Here is a 24,243-nt window from a genome sequence, read left to right as displayed (position 1 = left end):
AGATCAATAAGGTAGAAGACAAAATGGATGGACACATTCAGCTAAGTCCAAGCTTTCACTGGGACCAGGATGATAGGGCCCACCAAGGGATTATGGGGTAACATTGGATAGGACTAAAGCTGCCAGGCTAACTGTGTGTGCAGATCTCCCTCCCTCTTGTTAAAGTGGAGCAGTCATGGATTGAGTCCCATCATAGAATTTGTTAAGAGTGTACAAGAAAATTTTCTGATTCAGTATGTGGATGTACCTACTAGAGAAGGTGCAAAACTTGACCTGCTCTTGAGAAATAAGGCAGGGCAGGTAACTGAAGTGTCAGTATGGGAGCACTTTGGGGCCAGCAACCATTATTCGATTAGATTTAAAATAGTGATGGAAAAGGATAGACCAGATCTAAAAGTTGAAGTTTTACATTGGAGAACAGCTAATTTTAATGGTATTAGGCAAGAATTTTCAAAAGCTGATTGGGGGCAGATGTTAGCAGGTAAAGGGACGGCTGGAACATGGGAAGCCTTCAGAAATGAGATAACGAGAGTCGAGAGGAAGTATATTCCTGTTAGAGTGAACAGAAAGGCAGGTAGATATAGGGAATGCTGGATGACTAAAGAAATTGAGGGTTTGGTTAAGAAAAAGAAGGAAGCATATGTAAGGTATAGACAAGACAGATTGAGTGAATCCTTAGAAGAGTATAAAGGCAGTAGGAGTATACTTAAAAGGGAAATCAAGAGGGCAAAAAAGGGAACATGAAATAGCTTTGGCAAATAGATTTAAGGAGAATCCAAAGAGGTTTTACAAATACATTAAGGACAAAAGGATAACTAGGGAGAAAATAGGGCCCCTTAAAGATCAGCAAGGCAGCCTTTGTGTGGAGCTGCAGAAAATGGAGAAGATACTAAATGAGTATTTTGCATCAATATTTACTGTGGAAAAGGATATGGAAGATATAGACTGTAGGGAAATAGAGGGTGACATCTTCCAAAATGTCCATATTACAGAGGAGGAAGTGCTGGATGTCTTGAAACACATAAAGGTGCATAAATCCCCAGAATCTGATCAGGTGTACCCTAAAACTCTGTGGGAAGCTAGAGAAGTGATTGCTGGGCCTCTTGCTGAGATATTTCTATTATCGATAGTCACAGGTGAGGTGCCAGAAGACAGGAGGTTGGCTACCGTGGTGCCATTGTTTAAGAAGGGCGGTAAAGACAAGCCAGGGAACTATAGACCGGTGAGCCTGACCTCGGTGGTGGGAAAGTTGTTGGAGGGTGTCCTGAGGAACAGGATGTACATGTATTTGAAAAGGCAAGGACTAATTAGGGATAGTCAACATGGCTTTGTGCGTGGAAAATCATGTCTCACAAACTTGATTGAGTTTTTTGAAGAAGTAACAAAGACAATTGATGAGGGCAGAGTGGTAGATGCGATCTATATGGACTTCAGTAAGGCGTTCGACAAGGTTCCCCATGGGAGACTGGTTAGCAAGGTTAGATCTCACGGAATACAGGGAGAACTAGCCATTTGGATACAGAATTGACTCAAAGGTAGAAGACAGACGATGGTGGTGGAGGGTTGTTTTTCAGACTGGAAGCGTGTGACCAGTGGAGTGCCACAAAGATGCAAGCATAAGCATAAGTTTGCAGATGACACTAAAATTGGAGGTATAGTGTACAGCAAAGAAAGTTACCTCAGATTACAACAGGACATTGATCAGATGGGCCAATGGGCTGAGAAGTGGCAGATGGAGGTTAATTCAGATAAATGCGAGGTGCTGCAGTTTGGAAAAGCAAATCTTAGCAGGACTTATACACTTAATGGTGAAGTCCGAGGGAGTGTTGCTGAACAAAGAGACCTTGGAGTACAGGTTCATAGCTCCTTGAAAGTGGAGTCGCAGGTAGGTAGGATAGTGAAGAAGGCATTTGGTTTGCTTTCCTTTATTGGTCAGAGTATTGAGTACAAGAGTTTGGAGGTCATATTGCGGCTGTATAGGCCATTGGTTAGGCCACTGTTGGAATATTGTGTGCAATTCTGGTCTCCTTCCTATCGGAAAGTTGTTGTGAAACTCGAAAGGGTTCAGAAAAATTTACAAGGATGTTGCCAAGTTTGGAGGATTTGAGCTATAGGGAGAGGCTGAACAGGCTATGACTGTTTTCCCTGGAACGTCAGAGGCTGAGGGGTGACCTTATGGAGGTTTACAAAATTATGAGGGGCATGGATAGGATAAATAGACAAAGTCATTTCCCTGGGGTCGGGGAATCCAGAACTAGAGGGCATAAGTTTAGAGTGAGAGAGAAAAGATTTAAAGGAGACCTACAGGGCAACATTTTCACACAGAGGGTGGTACATGTATAGAATGAGCTACGAGAGGAAATGGTGGAGGTTGGTACAATTGCAACATTTAAGAGGCATTTGGATGGGTATATGAATAGGAAGGGTTTGGAGGGAAATGGGCCTGGTGCTGGCAAGTGGAACTAGATCGGCTTGGACGGGTTTGACCGAAGAGTCTGCTTCCATGCTGTACATCTCTATGACTCTATTACTGACAACCTTAGGAATTGAATTGGGTCATAGATGGGTGACCCATCTGATGCCTACCTATAAAATTATGGTTGAAACATTGGGCAAGTGGTCTGGTGCCAGATACTTCAGTACCTGTACGACACCAAACTTTAAGGATGGCATCAGTCTGAAATTTCAATCCTTTTCTCTGAACTTGTTACTTGATAGAATAGATGTAGGCTTGCAAAATCAGAAATGATGTTATGTGTCAATTTTGTAATGTGCTCCAGATTCTATTATTCACAGGTTCATCCCTCTTTGATCTTCTACAGTGCATCTATTGAAAATATACTTGACTGCAGGTTAGAGGGAATTTCTAACGCAATTTATTTCATAAGAATAGGTTAATTGGGGATGAGGTGCATGTCCGTGCCACACTAATGGAACTTGGATAACAAGATACAGCACAAGAACAGAAGCTTCAATCTTTCTGAACAGTTGTCTGAACTCCAAGATTGAATTGTAGAATTGAGAATGCTTGAAGCATTTTCACTCTTCACAAACCTACGTTCATCTCTGTGTTTTCTACCGAGATTTGATAATGCAGCTCAAGTCATTTTCAATTCTTGTTTAGCTGTAGGGGCACTACTACTGCACCAAAAGAGAACTCAGAGTGTATTATACACTTCTTAGAATAAACATCTCAGATAAATCAATCTTTGTTGCTGAACAAAGAGACCTTGGACTGCTGTTACATTGTTCGTTGAAAGTGGAGTCACAGGTAGACAGGGTTGTCAAAAAGGTGTTTGCTTTGCTTGCCTTTATTGGTCCAGAGCATTGTTTTTAGGAGTTGGGAGCTCATGTATAGGATATTGGTTCGGCCACTTTTGGAATACTACATGCAATTCTGGTCTCCGTGCTGTAGGAAGGATGTTGTGAAGCAGGAAAGGGTTCAGAAAAGATTTACAAGGATGGTGCCCAGGGTTGGAGAGTTCAAGCTATATGGAGAGGCTGGAGTTATTTTCCCTGGAGCATTGGGGGCTGAAGGGTGACCTTTTAGGGGTTCGAAAAATCATGAGGGGTATGGATAGGGAAATAGGCAAGGTCTTTACCCCAAGTTAGGAGAATCCAAAACTAGAAGGTGTAGGTTTAAGGTGAGAGGGGAAAGATTTAAAAGTGACCTGAGGGACAACATTTTTACACAGAAGGTGGTGCATGTATGGAAGGAGCTGCCAGAGGAAGTGTTGGACGCTGGTACAATTACAGTCTTTAAAAGGCATCTGGATGGGTACATGAATAGGAAGGGTTTAGAGGGACATGGGCCAAGTGCTGGCAAATGGAATTAGATTAGGTTACAATATCTGCCCAGCATGGACGAGTTGGACCGAAGGGTCTCTATGACTCCATGACTATAGACCAAAATAAAAAGTGACAACTTCGAATGGGGGCAGCGTATCAAAAGACAAAATCCTAAAGAAATCTTGTTAGTATTAAGTTTTGAATATCTTTTAGAAAGGGTGATGATGCAGTCCAGTCCAAGCAGAGTCAACTTGTCATGGGAATTCTGAGGTGCTTCAGTGGATTCCACATGATGCTTCTTTAGAGACTGCCAATAACCATGGGAGACGGGCAGGCAACTGGGTGTATCTCAAAGCTTCTGAGCCTATTGCTTGGATCTGTTCATGCCCACGTTGACCAGGCCCAGGACCTGAAGCAAGAGGATGTCCTTCTGACCTCCCTGCCTCTCTCCAGGTGACCACAGATCAGAGGGAGTTCAAGTGCAAGGCAACACCAAGGAGCAGACCTCCCAAACATTGAAAGAGAAGCTGAAAGCTGAGTAAAATTGGAGTATGTATTCCTCCAAACTGTATAGCATGCAGTTAGCCTGTACATCCATGAACATACTAACTCTGTCAATATGAATGGTACAATGCAACTTGGATAGTCGCAAAGTTTCAAAGAGGAGATACGTTAGTTTGTAGTTCCTTTGGGGTCTGTATTGGGTCCCTGCCTCTCCTCACAGTCCAAAAATGAGCAGATTAGGTGAATTGGCCATGATAAATTGCCCGTAGTGTTAGGTAAGGGGTAAATGTAGGAGTATGGGTCTGGGTGGTATACGCTTCGGCGGGTTGGTGTGGACTTGTTGGGCCGAAGGGCCTGTTTCCACACTGTAAGTAATCTAATCTAATCTAATCTAATGATCTGGATCTTGGTGTGTCGGAGCAATTTCAATGTTTGCAGTACACTGTGAGAAGGACCATGGGGAACTCCTGTAGGATGTTGACAAGTTGATGGAATGAGTGGATCTGTGGCAGATGAAGATCCACACAGAGGAGTGTGTGGTGATGAACTTTGTTTGGACAAGTATTGACAGACAATGTAGTACAGAGGGAACAATTTTGAAGGGGTGCAGGAGCATGGGGACCTGGTGTATAAATGCACAGAGCATTGAAGGTAGCAGGAGAAGTAGAATACAATGTCCTCAACTTTATTCATAGGGGAATAGAGTACAAGAACAAGGAAGTGATGTTACATTTGTTATCTCTTGGCTGGAATATTCTGTTTCATTCTGGGAGCAACGTTACAGGAAAAGTGCAAACAAATTGGAAAGACAGCAGAAGTGATGTACAAAAATAGCTCCAGGAATGAGAAACTTCAGCTATGAGTAAAGATTGAAAAAGACAACGCTGTACTCCTTGAAGAGAAGCAGGCTGTGAGGAGATTATATAGATGAATTCAAAATCATTAGCAGGCTGGATAGAATAGATGAAGCTGTTCCATCTCATAACAGTAACAAGAATGAGAGAGCATTGATTTAGAGCAACATACAAAAGGAACAAGAGTAATGTGAGAAGAAAAAGCTCATGTAAAGTGCTAGTGCAGTCACAATGGGCCAAATAGTCTATGCAGTGACTGGACCAGGAGAGCCTTGTTGACTATGAGGTCCTTGATTGGGGTTATTAACCTGCCCCAATCAGGAAGCCCTGGCTGACCAATATTAACAGGGGATTTAGAATCTCCTTAGTTCAGGAGACTGACTCTGAGCTGGCTGGCCATAGACACTGTGTTGTGCACATGTAAATAAAGGGTGACTTGGTGACAGGATACTGGCTTCTGTGCAGTTATTCCAGCCTCATTCTGCACCACATGACTTTGGTGATTCTGTGGTTGCAACATTTGGAGTATATGTGTTAAAAAGATGATGACACTGAGTCACGTTTGTCTTGAGGTGTAGGCATTTTTAATTATTTGTTTCTTAATGGGATGTGGGCATAACTGCTAGGCTAGTGTATAAACTACAGCTGTGGGTCTAGAAATACACATGGGTCAGATCAGGTAAAGATGGAGAAAGACCGTTCATTAAACAGATGGGTTTTTACCACATGCAAGGTTGACATCCAGCTAGCTTGCTTTTGTTAAATTCCTGATTTTTAAAATTAAATTAAAATTTTACAATCTGCCATGGTGGGATTGAAACCCATGTTCCCAGAACATTAAGATGTGGCTCAGTCTAATCCAGTGATGATGTTCTGCTGCCACATCCCACTCTCTACAAGTTTCCATTTTGGTAGAATCAAGTTCAATATTCCCTGGAGAGTAAGATGATCCAAAGAAGTTGATTTGTTTCCTGTTGCTTTTGACATTTTTTGCTCTTGAAGACAAAACAGTTTTTTTTATTGCTTCCATGAGCTGATGAAAGCTTATCATGTTCAAGTCTAATTTTCCATAAACAACAGTGTCATTTGCAATATAGACATAGATTCACTATGATTCTATCCATATGTTGTTCGAATACATCCCGGTTAATGGATAATCCAAATGGTTGCTTGAGAAACCAGTATTGATTGAAGGGTATTTTAAGAGTTGTCAGTTGCTGTGATTCTGGGAAGAGATATATTGACCAATTCTGGATCAGTGGTGCTGGAAGAGCACAGCAGTTCAGGCAGCATCCAAGGAGCAGCGAAATCAACGTTTCAGGCAAAAGCCCTTCATCAGGAATAAAGGCAGTGAGCCTGAAGCGTGGAGAGATAAGGTAGAGGAGGGTGGGGGTGGGGAGAAAGTAGCATAGAGCACAATGGGTGAGTGGGGGAGGGGATGAAGGTGATAGGCCAGGGAGGAGAGGGTGAAGTGGATAGGTGGAAAAGGAACTAGGCAGGTCGGACAAGTCTGGACAAGTTATGGGGACAGTGCTGAGCTGGAAGTTTGGAACTAGGGTGAGGTGGGGGTAGGGGAAATGAGGAAACTGTTGAAGTCCACATTGATGTCCTGGGGTTGAAGTGTTCCGAGGCGGAAGATGAGACATTCTTCCTCCAGGTGTCTGGTGGTGAGGGAGCGGTAGTGGAGGAGGCCCAGGACCTCCATGTCCTCGGCAGAGTGGGAGGGGGAGTTGAAATGTTGGGCCACGGGGCGTGTGGTTGATTGGTGCGGGTGTCCCGGAGATGTTCCCTAAAGTGCTCTGCTAGGAGGCGTCCAGTCTCCCCAATGCAGAGGAGACCACATCGGGAGCAACGGATACAATAAATGAAGCAATAAATAGGGAACATCTCCGGGACACCCGCACCAATCAACCACACTGCCCCGTGGCCCAACATTTCAACTCCCCCTCCCACTCTGCCGAGGACATGGAGGTCCTGGGCCTCCTTCACCACCGCTCCCTCACCATCAGATGCCTGGAGGAAGAATGCCTCATCTTCCACCTCAGAACACTTCAACCCTAGGGCATCAATGCGGACTTCAACAGTTTCCTCATTTCCTCTTCCCCCACCTCATCCTAGTTCCAAACTTTCAGCTCAGCACTGTCCCCATAACTTGTCCGGACTTGTCCTACCTGCTTATCTCCTTTTCCACCTATCCACTCCATCCTCTCCTCCCTGACCTATCACCTTCATCCCCTCCCCCACTCACCCATTGTACTCTATGCTACTTTCTCCCCACCCCCACCCTCCTCTAGCTTATCTCTCCATGCTTCAGGCTCACTGCCTTTATTCCTGATGAAGGGCTTTTGCCTGAAACGTCGATTTTACTGCTCCTCGGATGCTGCCTGAACTGCTGTGCTCTTCCAGCACCACTAATCCAGAATCTGGTTTCCAGCATCTGCAGTCATTGTTTTTACCCTGTGTCGACCAATGCTCACTTTTGGCATTGAAATTGGAAAAAATGCTTGCCACCTGAAATTGTGGGATACTTTCATAAGGTCTTCATGGCCATCACTAGAAAGAATAGAGAATTATATTGTTTGGAATCCTTCGTTTTACAATCCATTAAGAAATTTGACTTTTTTTTAAGAGTTGTGTTGATCTATGAAGTAAAGAATCATTCTTTCCCTGGATAACTGAAATACTGACAAATTGTCATTGGTGTGCCAATCCATGTTCAGATGTGTGTTTTCCATTGTTACTGTGTAGGTCTGTGCTCTTTAGAAATTGCCATTATATAAAATACCTGTAGTACAGTGCAATGACTTTCTTATTTCTTGGTAGCTTCTCTCTTTTTTTTGTTTCTCTCTTTGTTGCTTCTTGAAATGTTGATACTTTCTTAATTTGTATTATTCATATTTTAAAAGAAATAGCTGAACACTGCCTAAAGTGGTGTTGGAACTAAGGAAGCGTTGGAGTATGGCCATATCTGATAGTTTTCTATTTTGGTTCTGTTTCTGAAGATAACAAATGGTGCCATAGATAGATGGGGTGGCACGGTGGCACAGTGGTTAGCACTGCTGCCTCACAGCGCCAGAGACTCGGGTTCAATTCCCACTCAGGTGACTGACTGTGTGGAGTTTGCATGTTCTCCCTGTGTCTGCGTGGGTTTCCTCCGGGTGCTCCGGTTTCCTCCCACAGTCCAAAGATGTGTGGGTCAGGTGAATTGGCCATGCTAAATTGCCCGTAGTGTTAGATAAGGGGTAAATGTATGGGTGGGTGGCGGGTCGGTGTGGACTTGTTGGGCCGAAGGGCCTGTTTCCACACAGTAAGTAATCTAATAACTGGTAGGGTCTTAACGATTAATAGAATGTGTTTTCCTGATGTTTCATCCGTGGATTACTTTGCCAAATTGGAGTCATTCTGCAGCCTCTTTTCTCATTAGTATTCAAGAAAAGGTTTGATCCTTTAATAGGTGAAGACGCTAAATGTGAAAAAGTGCAAAGGCCAACAATATTTTGATTTTAAATAGCTTTAGCCAGATTAGCCAGAGGAACTTGAATGATTAAACAGCTTAGTCCTTAAAGAGGAGACTAAATGGTTGGTGCAATGAAACTGAGACAAAGGAAAATGAAAGACATGAGAAACAACACTCTACTGAATAAAGAACTGTCTTATCTCGACAATAAAGCCAAAATACTGTGAAGGCTGGAAATTATAGAATAGAATCCCTATAATATGGAAACAGGCCCTTTGGCCCAACAAGTCCACAGCAACTCTCTGGAGAGTATCCCACCCAGAGTCATACCTCTACCCCATTTCCTCTGACTAATGAACACTATGGGTAATTCACCCTAACCTGCACATCTTTGGATTGTGGGAAGAAACTAAAGCACCCAGAGGAAACCCACGCAGAATGTGCAAACTCCACACAGAGAGTCATCCTAGGCTGGAATTGAACCTGGGTTCTATGGCACCAAGAGGCAGCAGTGCTAATCATTGAGCTAGCATACTGCCTGAGATGAAACCTGAAATGAACACAGAGAATGCTGGAGATACTCGACAGGTCTGACAGCATCTACGGAGAGACAGAGTTAATGTTTTGAATATTGCGTGATTCTTCAGAATTCCTTATCTTATTTCTTTTGTAGGAGACTGAATAAGCAACTGGAAGTTTCTTGATTAAGAGATCCATGTTTTTTCATTTGACAAAAAAAGCTAATGTTTAGTGGGTTTCTGAGAAGAGGGGGCGGGGTGTTAACTTTCAGAAATATGCAGTGTACTGTCTGTGGGATATGTCCAGAAATGTGCCAGAGTGGGCATGTTAAACATATAATTTATTTGTCTTCCAAAACCTTGATGAATAAGAAAACCTAACCCCTATATCGTTCTATTTGTATGATTTGCAGGCAGAACACAGAGGCCAATCTTTGGAGTTGAACATAAGCAAAAGGTGTTGGGAAAAAGCTGAATTATTTCACATTGGCAGACTTACAGGGCACACTGTGAGTACTTATTAGGAAATTCCACATCTCAGCCTTTGATTCTTCCACTATTAAGTTTAATAGTTGGAAAATCATCAATTCGGGGGATGGAATTTCACATGCTATTCCTGGCAAATAACATTGACATGGAAACTCTCAGCTCCTGATTCATATGGGTCTATGAGATTGCTTCCAAATTTAGCAATTTAAGTGTTGGCAACTGGTTGATGGATGCCACCTGCCCAGAAAGCGACAACGCAATATCAATCCAAAAGAAAAACCGTTCCTAACACAGATTTATGTTTCTGGGAAATGGGTTCAGCTTTGTTTATTCAAGAAATAGAAGAAGAAAGGCTGGTTGAGTTCTTTTTAGAAACCAACCTGCTCACACTCACCAACAGGTTCAAGAACAGCTTTATCCTTGCCATTATTGGACTAGTATACGGACTCTCTAACTTCAATAATGGTCATCTTGTTCATGTTGATCTTGTTACATGCACCTCCTGTGTGGTGTAACCTGTATGTCTCACTCTATCTAAGCCCTGTGATTTGTACCTCCTTGCTTACAATGATCTGCTTGTACGACTTTCAAACAACGCTTTTCATTGTACTTAGGTACACCTGACTACAATAAATCAAATCAACTCAAAGTCAACCTTTTTCTCTCTTAAATACTTCTCATTGCTGTTCCAGAAGGGAGTCATTGTCAGAAAGTCATGTTTTGGAGATGCTGGTGTTGGACTGGGCTGTATAAAGTTTAAAATCACATGACACGAGATTATAGTCCAACCGGTTTACTTGGAAGCACTAGCTTTCGGAGCATTGCCCCTTCATCAGATGACAACCACCTGATGAAGGATCAATGCTCCAAAAGCTAGTACTTCCAATTAAACCTGTTGGACAATAACCTGGTGTTGTGTGATTATTAACATTGTAAGAAAGGACATTGTCCACCTCTGTGCTGCTACGACCAACAAGAAGCCTTCACCCAATGTATTTAACACAAATCACAAATTCAATCAAAACTTGGCAGAGTTGTTGCTGTTCAATGAACATTCTCAAAGGATCCCAGACTGAAAAATGAACCTGTGGATATAAAACAATAAGCTTCATTGATGAGCCTCGTATGATGAGTGGCAAATTTGGATAGCTGGTGAAAATGATCATGGGGGTCAGAGTGCAGGATGAACATGTACACGTTCATTTCAATGTGGAGCGACACTTAGACTTTGTGTTGCTTGCTCACTTACATGAATGCAGATTAACTTGCACTACTTAAAGCCAAGATACATTTCTTAAAGGGGAGATATCTTTCAATAGGATCAGGTAACATATGCCATTTTAGAAGTGATTTGTCCTGGAGAAAGTCAGAAGAATGGTACAATATGACAGAGAAGACAACTCTAAGGTAGCTTCAATCCCCTGATTTTTCTGTTTGTTGTCTGGTAGGCACATTTTATGGGCATGTTATCCATTGTTTCAAAGTTTGCATTTTGCAAAGCAAAAATTGTAAAGAGAAATTGAGAAAGGGAACTGACCTGACCATTTTCCTGGAACATTAATACAGAAACTGTGGTTGTAAACCAAAATCTCTGGGAATATGGAACCTTCTGGGACTTCTGAAAGTGCGCAGAGTAGCCAGAGTTCATGACATGATGAGTCCAGTAATGATGTACAAGCAAGTTAAAGCAGCCAGAAGTTAGACATCAAATATACAGTTAATGCAGATGCTTCCACTAGCTGAAAATAATATGAGTGGACCTATGTCACTAAGACCATTTTAAGAAGTTTTACAGATGTATACCATTTTCAGTGAAGGCTATGAAAGACTTCAAACTCTGATTACGTGTTGGTGTCAGCTGAGGATCAGATTAACGAAGAGAAGAGGAGCTTAAATTCTTTGTGAGAAAGACTGAATTCTGAAGATTTTTTGACTGAAATTGATGCCATATATATCGAGTTGTTTGCTAAATCAATGTGTCACATCTGTCTTAGTTGTGACTGCCATTTAATGTGTAAGTTGCAGTTTACAATCAACTGCAATTTTTCTGTTAATTCATGTTTAAATTGTCTTGATTGAGTTGTTGACTGTGGGTGGATAATAAAGATTATGTTTAGTGTTTGCTTTGTTTGATTCTTGTTAAGTAAAGTATCTTTTATTTAAAGGTATGAAATTCTGGTGGCTTCATTCTTTGAATAAATAACTGAGATTTTGAATTTCCTTTTCACAGATTGAAAGTTACTGGTCTCAATGAAGATTATAACTCATGCCCCTTGCTAAGCTGAGAGAACTATTACTTATTCCTGTTTCTATGTGACTTCCTACTGATAGGCAGCATGTATATTGAGGAGAGATCATATCTCCGTTGGGCTGTCAAGAAAGCTATTGCCAAGGGAAAGCACACCTTGATTGACAATCTTAGATTTATTTCTAAATAGCTTAATCTTTATTTACTTCAGAAAGAGGGGCATCACATGCTTGCTGTTTCTGTTATTGGTAGTCTAAAAGCCTGGTTGGTTGACGATTGTAAAGCTCTGTAATAACACCAGTTTGCTCAATGAATACATGAATTAATTACTTTTTCCAAAAGCTTTTCTCACGCGCCAATGTTATTATCATGTTCATTGGTTCTGTTCAGAGTGTATAGTGGGCACTGTAGGTTGGCATGGTGGGTATGAGAGACCATGAGGGAAGGGATTGTAGATAGAGACACATTTGGAGATAGTTAGGGTCATGGCAGAATTGGTATAGGGGCATACATTGAGAAAGGAGACTGACCCATCTAATTTCCAGGAAAGCTACAACTGAAACTTAGATTGAAAAACAAAACTGGACGAACAGGTCCACAGTTTCTTGAAATTGGCAACGCAAATGGATAAGATGGTCAAGCATGCGTTAGGCACGCTTGCCTTCATCACAATTGAATATAAAAATTAGCAAGCACGTTGCAGCTGTATAGGACATTACATCTGGAATATTATGTTCAGTTCTGGTCCCCACTTTACTAGGAGGATGTGAAGGCTTTGGAAAAGGTTTGCCAGGATGTTGCCTGATTTGGAGGTATTAGCTATGAGAAGAGATTGGACAAACTTGGTTTGTTTTCAAAGGATGAGAGGCAACATGACAGCAGTTTACAAATTTATGGGCGGCATGGATAGAGTGGTAAGTCAGTGGGTTTTTCCCCAGGGTAGGAAAGTCAATGTTTAAGGTCAAAGGGGGAAAGTTTAAAGGAGATGTGAGAGGCAGATTTGTTTTGACAGAGGGTGGTTAGTGCCTAGAATGTGGTGCCAGCGAAGGTGGTGGAGGCAGCTACAAAAGCAACATTTAAGAGGCATCTTGACAGGTACGTGAATAGACAGGGAATAAAGGGATACACCCGATGAGCAAGAGAATCGATGTTTTGGGCATAAGCCCTTCATCAGATTCCTGATGAAAGGCTTCTGCCTGAAACATTGATTCTCCTGCTCCTTGGATGCTGCCTGACCTGCTATGTTTTTCCAGCACCAAACACTTCAACTCTGATCTCCAGCATCTGAAGAGCTCACTTTCTCCGAATAGAGGAATACATGCATCACATAGAAGCAAAATGTTTTAGCTTAGAAATAGGTCATGAGTCAGCACCATGTTGGTGGGCCAAAGGGCCTGTTCCTGTGCTGTACTGTTCTTTGTTCTTTTGTATGACATGAGGTGGTTGGAGAATGGAAATGGGTGGAGAGATTTAGTTTAATCTGAAGGGTCATGGAAACTGTTGGGGTGGGGGAGGGGGCGAAGAGCTGATTTGTTTTTAATTGGCTTCATTACAGTTGAGATGAAGTCTCAACTCAACAAGGCAAGCCTTCAAGACAGATCATCCGTGTATCTAGCAGCTCCAATGGCTTCTCCAGGAAAGGCCATCATTGTATTCTCCAACCATCCAGAATGAAAACTGGGCATTTTCAGGCACCATTTACTAAGATGGGTGAGACAAGCTTGGAAATCTCCCGCTCCAGACTAACCACTAATGGGATGAAAATCCAAACCTCATTCGTATTTAGGCTGCCCTTTCTTCTTGTAAATCCCTCACCCCATTAAAAAAAAACTGTTTTGCTTCGGAGACATAGCTTTCAAAATGTAAATACAGTTAACATTTATTAATGAGAAGGAATAAATGTTTCCAGCATTCCAATTAGAAATGTTAGGAAGAACAGAATAGACAATTAAGCCTCTTCTATCAGCCTATGAGATGCTCTGTGACCGGCAACATGGGGTCATAATGCTTTTTTACCATACCCTTTAATACCATTAGTTAACAAATATATTTTGGGTGTGAAATTAACCATTGTTCTAATATCAATTGCTGTTAGTGGAAGAGGCATCCTGCTTCCCTTATGAAAGGTCTGGTGCTAGCATTTAAGCAATCTCTGACCTTTGACCTAGTTATAGAGTCATAGAGATGTACAGCACGGAAATAGACCCTTCAGTCCAACTGCTCCATGACAACCAGGTATCCCAAACCAATCTAGTCCCACCTGCCAGCACCTGCCATTTCGCTCCAATCCCTTCCTATTCATATACCCATCCAAATGCATTTTAAATGGCGCAATTGTACCAACCTCCATCACTTCCTCTCACAAATCATTCCATACACGTACCACACTCTGAATGAAAACGTTGCCCCATAAGTCTCTTTTATATCTTTGCCTCTCACCCTAAACCTATGCCCTCTAGTTCTGGACTCCCCCACCACACCAAAAATATTTTGTCTATTTACCCTGTCCATGCCCCTCATGATTTTGTAAACCTCTATAAGGTCATCCCTCAGCCTCCAACACTTCAGGAAAAACAGCCCCAGCCTGTTCAGCCTCTCCGTGTAGCTCAGATCCTCCAACCCTGGCAATGTCCTTGTAAATCTTTGCTGAACTCTCTCAGGTTGCACAACATCTTTCTGATAGGAAGGAGACCAGAATTGCACGCAATATTCCAGCAGTGGCCTAACCAATGGCCTGTACAGCCGCAACATGACCTCCCAACTCCTGTACTCAATACTCTGACCAATGAAGGAAAGCATACCAAACGCCTTCTTCACTATCCTATCTACCTGTGACTCCACTTTCAAGGAGCTATGAACTTGTACTCCAAGGTCTCTTTGTTCAGCAACCCTCCCTAGGACCTTACCAGGCAGGGACAAGGTAGGACTAATAAATTAAACTGCATTTATTTCAATGCAAGTGGCCTAACAGGGAAGGCAGCTGAACTCAGGGCATGGTTAGGGACATGGGACTGAGATACATCAGCAATGACAGAAACATGGTTCAGGGATGGGCAGAACTGGCAGCTGAATGTTCCAGGATACAAATGCTATAGGAAGGATAGAAAGGGAAGCCAGAGAGAAGGGAGAGTGGCGTTTTTGATAAGGGATAGCATTACAGCTGTGCTGAGAGAGGATATTCGCGGAAATACATCCAGGGAAGTTATTTTGGTGGAACTAAGAAATAAGAAAGGGATGATAACCTTATTGGGATTATATTATAGACTCCTAATAGTCAGAGGGAAATTGAAAAACAAACTTGTGAGGAGATCTCAGCTATCTGTAAGAATAATAGATCTTATGGAATACAGCGAGAACTAGCCATTTGGATGCAGAACTGGCTCAAAGGAAGAAGACAGAGGGTGGTGGTGGAGGTTTGTTTTTCAGATTGAAGGCCTGTGACCCGTGGAGTGCCACAGGATCAGTGCTGGGTCCTCTACTTTTTGTCATTTACATAAATGATTTGGATGCGAGCATAAGAGGTACAGTTTGTAAGTTTGCAGATGACACCAAATTTGGAGGTGTAATGGACAGTGAAGAGGGTTACCTCAGATTACAACAGGATCTTGACCAGATGGGCAGATGGGCTGAGAAGTGGCAGATGGAGTTCAATTCAGATAAATGTGAGGTGCTGCATTTTGGAAAAGCAATTCTTAGCAGGACTTATACACTTAATGGTAAGGTCCTGGGGAGTGTTGTTGAACAAGGAGACCTTGGAGTGCAGGAGTCATAGCTCCTTGGAAGTGGAGTCATAGGTAGATAGGATAGTGAAGAAGGCATTTGGTATGCTTTCCTTTAATGGTCAGAGTATTGAGTACAGGAGTTCGGAGGTCATGTTGTGGCTGTACAGGACACTGGTTAGGCCACTGTTGGAATATTGCATGCAATTCTGGTCTCCTTCCTATTGGAAAGATGTGAAACTTGAAAGGGTTCAGAAAAATTTACAGGCATGTTGCCAGGGTTGGAGGATTTGAGCTGTAGGGAGAGGCTGAACAGGCTGGGACCTTTTTCCTTAGAGCGTCGGAGGGAGAGGGATGACCTTATAGAGGGTTACAAAATTATGAGGGGCATGGACAGGATAAATAGACAAAGTCTTTTCCCTGGGGTCGGAGTGTCCAGAACTAGAAGGCATCAATTTAAGATGAGAGGGGAAAGATATAAAAGAGACCTAAGGGGCAACTTTTTCACACAGAGAGTGTTATGTATATGGAATGAGCTGCCCAAGGAAGTGGTGGAGGCTGGTACAATTGCAACATTTAAAAAACATTTGGATGGGTATATGAATAGGAAGGGTTTGGATGAATATAGGCCGAGTGCTGGCAGGTGGGACTAGATTGGTTTGAGATATCTGATCGGCATGGACGGGTTGCACCAAAGGGTCTGTTTCCATGCTGTACATGTCTATGACTTTATGACTCTATTAAGTGTATAAGTCCTGCTAAGATTTGTTTTCCCAAAACGCAGCACCTCACATAGTTGCTCTATATTCCTTCCCAGGATTCCCTTCCTAAGAACTAGAACTGCTCATAATAATTCAAATGTCGTCTTATCCAGATTTTGTAAAGTTGAAGCATGATTCTATCCCTTTATTTCTCGCCTTCTAGTCATTTAGGTCAACATTTCACTCGCCTTTTTGCTTAGTTTCTGTACACATTGGTGACGTTCTAATGTACAACTGTCTCTTTGGATTATTACTGTTTTCAGTTCCTCACCATTTAGAAAGTTTCATCCTTGTTTGTTCCAAAGTGCATCCTGCTATTGATTGCTGTTCAATAATGTGTGCATGCATGTGATTTGTGCGATATTATTCTCTGTCATACACAGAGAATGCCCCTGTTAAAAAAAAACACTGGCATTTATATAGCACCTTTCGCAATCTCAGATTGTCCCAAAGCACTTTACAGTCAATGAAATATTGTTGAAGTGTAGCCACTGATGTATTGTAGGAAAGAGATGTATTGTAGCCATGAGATTGAGCAGATAAACCTTTATAGTGAAGTTGATTGAGGGAGAAGTATTGTCCAAGACACTGGAAATAATGCCCAACCCCTTTTCAAAATAGTGCATGAGATATTTTGCCTCTGCATGAGCGAACAGACAGAGAGCCTCAGTTCTACATCTCATTCAATAGACACACGTTAAATAGAGTAACACTCGCTCAGTACTATACTGGAGTTCTACACACAAATTCCTGAAGTGTGTCTTGAATACACAATTCTCTGACGCATAAAATGAAAGATACCCTTTGAACCATGGCTGACACATACACTACTGTAACTTATATCTATGAGCGATGAGCATTTAACAAAAGCACTGGAGGTGAATGAATTGTACCCTTGGCAAGGGGATAATGGCTTCCAGAAAGGAAATACAAGGAAACAATTAATAAGACAACCAAAGTTTTATACAAAACTGAATATATGTCATATTATGCTGCATTTCAGGGACAGAGTATCAATAATTATTCCATTCTACTTACTATAATGTCAAATCTGTTAGTTTAATGCTCAAGATTGAGCTAAATATTTTAGTTGCAGAAAAATGCACAAAACAAATTTGAACTTGAATTTCTGTGTCTATCTCCTGAATTGTTGGCAGAAACTTTACAATAATGGCATAAAGAGCCTTTGTCTGCAATTTATACCATCTCCGTCAAGGTTCTGTTGGTCAGCTGCTGGATTTATGACAGTAGATCTGGTGAATCATTGTCAACGTTCAGAATGTTTTAAGATATGGCTCGTACAAAACAAGTGTTGGATATGGTCATGTTGTGTGAGGTATAGATTATAGCCAGGACACTGAGGAAAGGGACCAATTTAATGATGGGCAGATTGTCTCCCCTCTTTCCATCCTTTTTTTAATCAAGAGGAAATATTTCACTTCAATAAAAATACAGTTACCTTATTCAACAGAAATAATTGAGGAATCAGGTTTTTTTTGAGTGAAAGGAACAGCATTTTATCGTTTGTGAATCCTCAGAAAAATAATAAAGATAAATGCGATGTGCTGAATTTTGGGAAAGCAAATCTTAGCAGGACTTATACACTTAATGGTAAGATCCTGGGGACTGTTGTTGAACCAAGAGACCTTGGAGTGCAGGTTCATAGCTCCTTAAAAGCAGAGTCACAGGCAGATAGGATAGTGATTTGGTATGCATTCCTTTATGGTCAGAGCATTGTATATAGGAGTTGGGAGATCACGTTGTGGCTGTGCAGGACATTGGTTTGGCCACTGTTGGAATATTGCATGCAATTCTGGTCTCCTTCCTATCAGAAGGATGTTGTGAAACTTGACAGGGTTCAGAAAAGATTTACGAGGTTGTTGTCAGGGTTGGAGAATTTGAGCTACAGGGAGAGGCTGAATATGCTGCGGCTGTGTTCCCTGGAGCATCGGAGCCTGAGGGATGACCTTATAGAGGTTTATAAAATCATGAGGGACATGGATAGGATAAACAGACAAAGTCTTTTCTGGCGTTGTGTGGGGGGGGAGGGGTAGTCCAGAACTAGAGGTTTAGGATGAGAGGGGAAAGATATAAAAGAGACCTCAGGGCAACATTTTCATGCAGAGGCTGGTATTGTATGGAATGAGCTTCCCTGTGGAAGTGGTGGAGTCTAATACAATTGCAGCATTTTAAAGGCATCTGGATGGGTATATGAATAGGAAGGGTTTAGAGGGATATGGGCCAAGTGGTGGCAAATGGGACAGATTAGGTTGGGGTATCTGGTCGGCATGAATGAATTGGACCAAAGGGTCTGTTTCCATGCTGTACATCTCCATGACTCTATGTGACATCGAACAAAGGTACAAAGTTTAATAGAGTTTAGAGTCCAGTACAAAAAGAAAGATTAAAGAATGTTCAGTTGAGAGTCCTTAGGATGTTTTTTGAAGTATTAGATTTAATCTGGAATCACAATTGGTTAGAGATAACTTTGTTCAATGGAACTGGGAATATTGAAGATGTTTTTGAGGTCTCAGCAGTTGGATGTTTCTGAAATTCACCAGTTACCATACATTTTGTCCTTTGAAAGGCTGAGAGAAAGCTGACAGAAAGAAAGAGTTCTTTGTTTTCAGTTAGAAATCCATCTCACTCAGCTCTGCCAAAACAGTTGCTTAAAATATCGATCATTTGTGCGTTCCCCTGACTGAGTTTATTGTCTCCAAGCTGGATAAGTGCAGCAATGTTTATCTTTGTCTCAGCATGTGAATTCTCTATGAAGGTATAAATGAAACAGGAACTGGTTCACTGGTTTCTGAAATAACTCCACTGAGGCTGTATCCAGTCACCAAGCCACTGTATTTTACATGTGGAGAATCCATGATACTGGTCCAGACCCCTCAGTGCCGGCTCTCAGAGGAAGACTGCCTGATCACTCCTCTTTCATCTGTTATCCAGGGCTCCCTGATTGGACAGATTAATAGCCCTAACCATGGAACTCATATTCTATGATGTCACCTGGCTGACCTCATTACGATCACTACAGCTTCAATCTCCGATAATGTGTTAATTTCTGTTCAGGGTGGTGTTTTTTGTTGATAATTTCATGAAGCTTGGCTTAACATAGGGCCAGGTGATCACTGTGGCCACTTTAAGTCAGTGTCCTTTTTCCTCGTTAAAATCATTTCAGTTCATGAAAGTTCATGAAAGCATTTAGATATTGAAAATTGTTAGTCCTTTATTTTTAATCACTCTGATGACAACCTTTAGTCTTCTTCAACAGAGTCATTGTGTCTTTTGAATCCACCGAAGAGGTAAGATGGGCATTTGGTTTAATAGACCTCCCAAAAGAGGTCTATTCTTTTGATTGACTATCAAAAGTGAGGTTGGATGGAGTTTGTAAGGGATAACTTAAATGGTATTATTTCTTAATCTCTCTAGGAGAACTGAAATTTCGGCCCTTGGTCTACTTATCTGCACTTTCCCTGGTTAAAAGAAGACCATTAGATTTAGACTTAATTGACACGTGCACTCAAGTACAAAAGTACAGGATTACATTGAAAAGTTTTCAATGCCGCCATATATGGTGCCATTTTAGGTACAAGGACTCGGGTACAACATTTAAGAAAAAAGTAAGGACTGCAGATGCTGGAGATCAGAGTCGCAAAGTGTGCCACTGGAAAAGCACAGCGGTCAGGCAACATCGGATGAGCAGGAGAGTCGATGTATTGGGTATAAATCTTTCATCAGGAATTCTTGATGAAGAGCTTATGTCCGAATGTCAACTCTCCTGCTCATCTGATGTTGCCTGACCTGCTGTGTTTTTCCAGTGGCACACTTTTAGATTACAAAACTTAAGAACAAGGTAGAAAGAAGTAAGGAACAAAGTTAAATGTTATAGTCCTGCTCAGTATTATGTCAAAAAATAAAGAAATGCAGTTAAAAGTTCAAACAATGCAATCTTTCTTAAATGCTTAGTCATTTCCCAAAAGGGTTCTATGTCTTCCGCTTTGGCAGTTTCTCTGTGCTGTGTCATCTCTCTGTTCTCCGTAAGCAAGTATTGCCTCTTTGCCTTCCATTAATATCCAACAGGTTTATTTGGAAGCACTAGCTTTCGGAGTGCTGCTCCACAGTTACCTGATAAAAGAGCAGTGCTAGACTATAATCTGGCATTGTGTGATTTTTAACTTTGTCCACCCCAGTCCAACACCAGCAACCCCACATCATGCCTTCCAATAATAGCTTACTTAAGAGGTTTATGCAGAATCTTGAAACTGCTTAAAATGAACGGTTGAATTGAATCTTTGATTCGGGATCCGAGTGAGTGATGCTCAAAGGCTGGAAGCACAAATTCAGAAAACTACCTTTCACAAGAGGGATATTGTGGTGCAGTGATAATGCCACTGCCAGGTAAGGGGATGCAGGTTCAAATCCTATTACCGCAACTAAAGGAATTTAGATTCAAGCAATACCTCAGGAATGTAAGCTGGTGTCAGCGAGGTGATGATGTGCGCTGTTCTCAATTGTTTTTATTTGTTCAAAGGATGGGCTGTTGCTGGCCTGAGCAGCATTTACTGCCCATCCCTAATTAAGAGTTGACCACATCACTGCGGGCCTGGAGTCACATGGAGTCCAGGACTGGTCGGGAAGGCAGATTTCCTTAATGAACAAGATATGTTCTTACAACAAAGAAAATGTGGCTACCAAGTCATCTTTGGCTTAGCTTTTCAATCCAATGTTTTTTTTTCTAAATTGAATTCATAAAATTTTACCATCTGTCATGGCGGGATTCAAACCAATGTCCCCAGAATATCAAACTCGGTATCTTGGGTTCTTAGTCCAGTGACATTATCATAAAGCCACCACCTGCCATAATGTTCCCTGGCTTGATTAGATTAGATTACTTACCATTTGGAAACAGGCCCTTCGGCCCAACAAGACCACACCGACCCGCCGAAGCGCAACCCACCCATACCTCTACCTTTACCTAACACTATGGGCAATTCAGCATGGCCAATTCACCTAACCTGCACATTTTTGGACTGTGGGAGGAAACTGGAGCACCTGGAGGAAGCCCACGCAGACACGGGGAGAATGTGCAAACTCCACACAGCCAGTCGCCTGAGTCGGGAATTGAACCCGGGTCTCTGGCGCTGTGAGGCAGCAGTGCTAACCACTGTGCCACCGTGCCGCCCAATCTGCTGTCCTAACCCAGTCTGGCTTAGATGCGTCTCTGGATCCACAGAAATATGGTTGACTCTCAAAGATCCTCTTCAAAGGCATGCGAGTGCCTGAGCTTGAAGACGTTTGGCAGTCAGTACAAATGCTGGTCTCGCCAACGATGCCCAGATCCCATGAAAGGCAGAAAGAAAAAAATATACTGAGATAATTAACAAGAATGTAAAGACATAATTGACTTGGTGCAAATACTCGTGCCTGTTATGTTTATCAAAGTGTGCAATATAATGGTGTGATTGACATTGGAAACCCACTCGTGGTCTGACCAAGGCGGCGGGGAGGCAGCGTGGTTTGTACATATGAGGATAAAGACGCTCTATAGACTTAACCGTCCTACCAAGCAGGTCCACAGCAGAAATCAAAGTTAATTTAAATATGCAACCAAAAAAAGCGATGTGAATAAAAGGTTCCAGAAATCAGTTGTCACAATGTTGCCAGTAAATCTGTGCCTTCCTAACTAAACTGAAAATATGCTATTTGGTAATCTTTTTTATTTAAAACCCTGACAGGCAATGAACATGATATAATGGACTCAGATATTAATAATTAAGTACACAGAGAAGCAGCATCAACATGTCAACCATTCCAGTGAGTGAGGTGCAGGCTACAAAATAATTAGCTTGTGTAATTTTCTCATATAATTGTAACTCACTGAAATGACACATTCTCCAAGCCTTATCATTTCTGAGGGGCTGGCAGATGAAGCAGATGTCCAGAATTACAAAAACAAACATAATAAAAGCTATTTAAGTGAAACAGATTTGCGGTATTGATGTGTCACTGACACACCTTACCTCTTGAGCATTGAAATGCTTCCTGAATCTGATAGTCTCATTGTCTACTGTCACAATGATAATGTTTCGTACGTTTGAGAGACCAAGTGAAGGGCTTTTGCCAGCTGTCAGGGAAAGAAAATGCATTTCCATTACACATTAATTTGTCTGATCTTAATTCTGTTCCATTATTATTGTATCTTAATTATTTGAATGCTGGAGGCAACAATTTCGAGAGAAAACAAACAAGCAGTGGGTGTTCATCTACAAATAGATACTAAGGAAAATGTATTATTATTTAGCCTGTCCCCTATCTTGAAGGGTAGCTGAACGTGCAGAACTATTTGCACTCCAAATAATACATGCAGCATGTGATAGACAGAGGTAAGAGATCCCACAACTAAACCTGTCAGATCTAAGCTCTGCAAAACTGTCCCATTCAGTCAAAAATAGTGGTGTTCAATTTCATCGTTGATTGTAGAAGAAGGCACCATAATTATCGACATTCTCAATGACAGAGGAGCCTAACACATCAGTGCAAAAGCAAAGGCTGAAGCATTTTTAATTGCCTGCAGCCAGAAATTCTCAGTCGATGATCTATCCCAGCATCACAGATACCCGTCTTCAGCCAATTCCGTTCACTCCACATGAATTTTTTCTTTCATTCACAGGATATGGATATCACTGGCTGGGCCAACATTTGCTGCCCATCCCTCATCGCCCAGAGGACAGTGAAGAGTTAACCACATTGCTGAGGGCGTGGAGTCACATGTAGGTCAGACGGGATAAGGATGGCAGCTTCCTTCCTTAAGGGACATTTTGAACCAGATGGATTTTTCCAACAATCAACACTTTCATGGACATCGTTAGACTCTTAATTCCAGATTTGGTATTGAATTAAAATTCCTCCATCTGCTGTGGCAGAATCTGAATTTGGGCCTCTGAATTAAGAGTCTTGCAATAATACATTGATATCATTGCCTCCCCTTAAAGGAATAGTAAGATCAGGCTGAAGATACTAGATTATGCAAAGGCCAGTGGCCCAGGAACATTTCATAAATAGATGTGCACCCCTAGCCAATTTGTTCCAATACAATTACAACTGTGACATCTATCAGGTAGTGTGAAAAACTCCTCAGTTATATCCCGAGCACAAGCATTAAGACAAATCCAAACAGGCTAATTACGGCTCCAGTAGTCCACACTCAGCAAAATGATGAAAGGTTTCATCAACAGTGCTGCCAAGTGACATTGACACAACAGTAACTTGCTTATTAACACTCAGTTTGGGTTCCACCAGGGCCACTCAGGTCTTGACATTCTTGTAATTCATCGAATCATAGAATTGCTACAGTGTGGAAACAGGCCATTTAGCTCAACAAGTCCACACCGACCCTCTGAAAAGCAACCCACCCATTCCCTTACTACTCCATATTTACATGGTAAAAACAAGGACTGCAGATGCTGGAAACCAGAGTCTAGATTAGAGTGGTGCTGGAAAAGCACAGCAGGTCAGGCAGCATCCGAGGAGCAGGAAAATCGACGTTTCGGGCAAAAGCCGAATCGAGGCAGGGTGCCTGCAAGGTGGAGAGATAAATGAGAGAAGGGTGGGGTAGGGAGAAAGTAGAATAGTGTACAATAGGCAAATGGAGGTGATGATGGAGGTGATAGGTCAGACAGGAGGGTGGGAGAAGGTAGCAAAGAGTACAATGGGTGAATGGGGGAGGGGATGAAGGTGATAAGTCAGAGCGGAGGGTGGAGTGGATACGTGGAAAGGAAGATAGGCAGGTAGGACAAGTCATGGGGATGGTGTTAAGCCAGTTGGTTGGAGCTGAGGTGAGGTGGGGGAAGAGGAAATGAGGAAACTGGTGAAATCCACAATGGTGCCATAGGGTTGAA

This window comes from Hemiscyllium ocellatum, chromosome 13, assembly GCF_020745735.1.
Source record: "Hemiscyllium ocellatum isolate sHemOce1 chromosome 13, sHemOce1.pat.X.cur, whole genome shotgun sequence".
Taxonomy (NCBI): Eukaryota; Metazoa; Chordata; class Chondrichthyes; order Orectolobiformes; family Hemiscylliidae; genus Hemiscyllium; species Hemiscyllium ocellatum.
Note: the sequence above shows the minus strand (reverse complement) of the source record.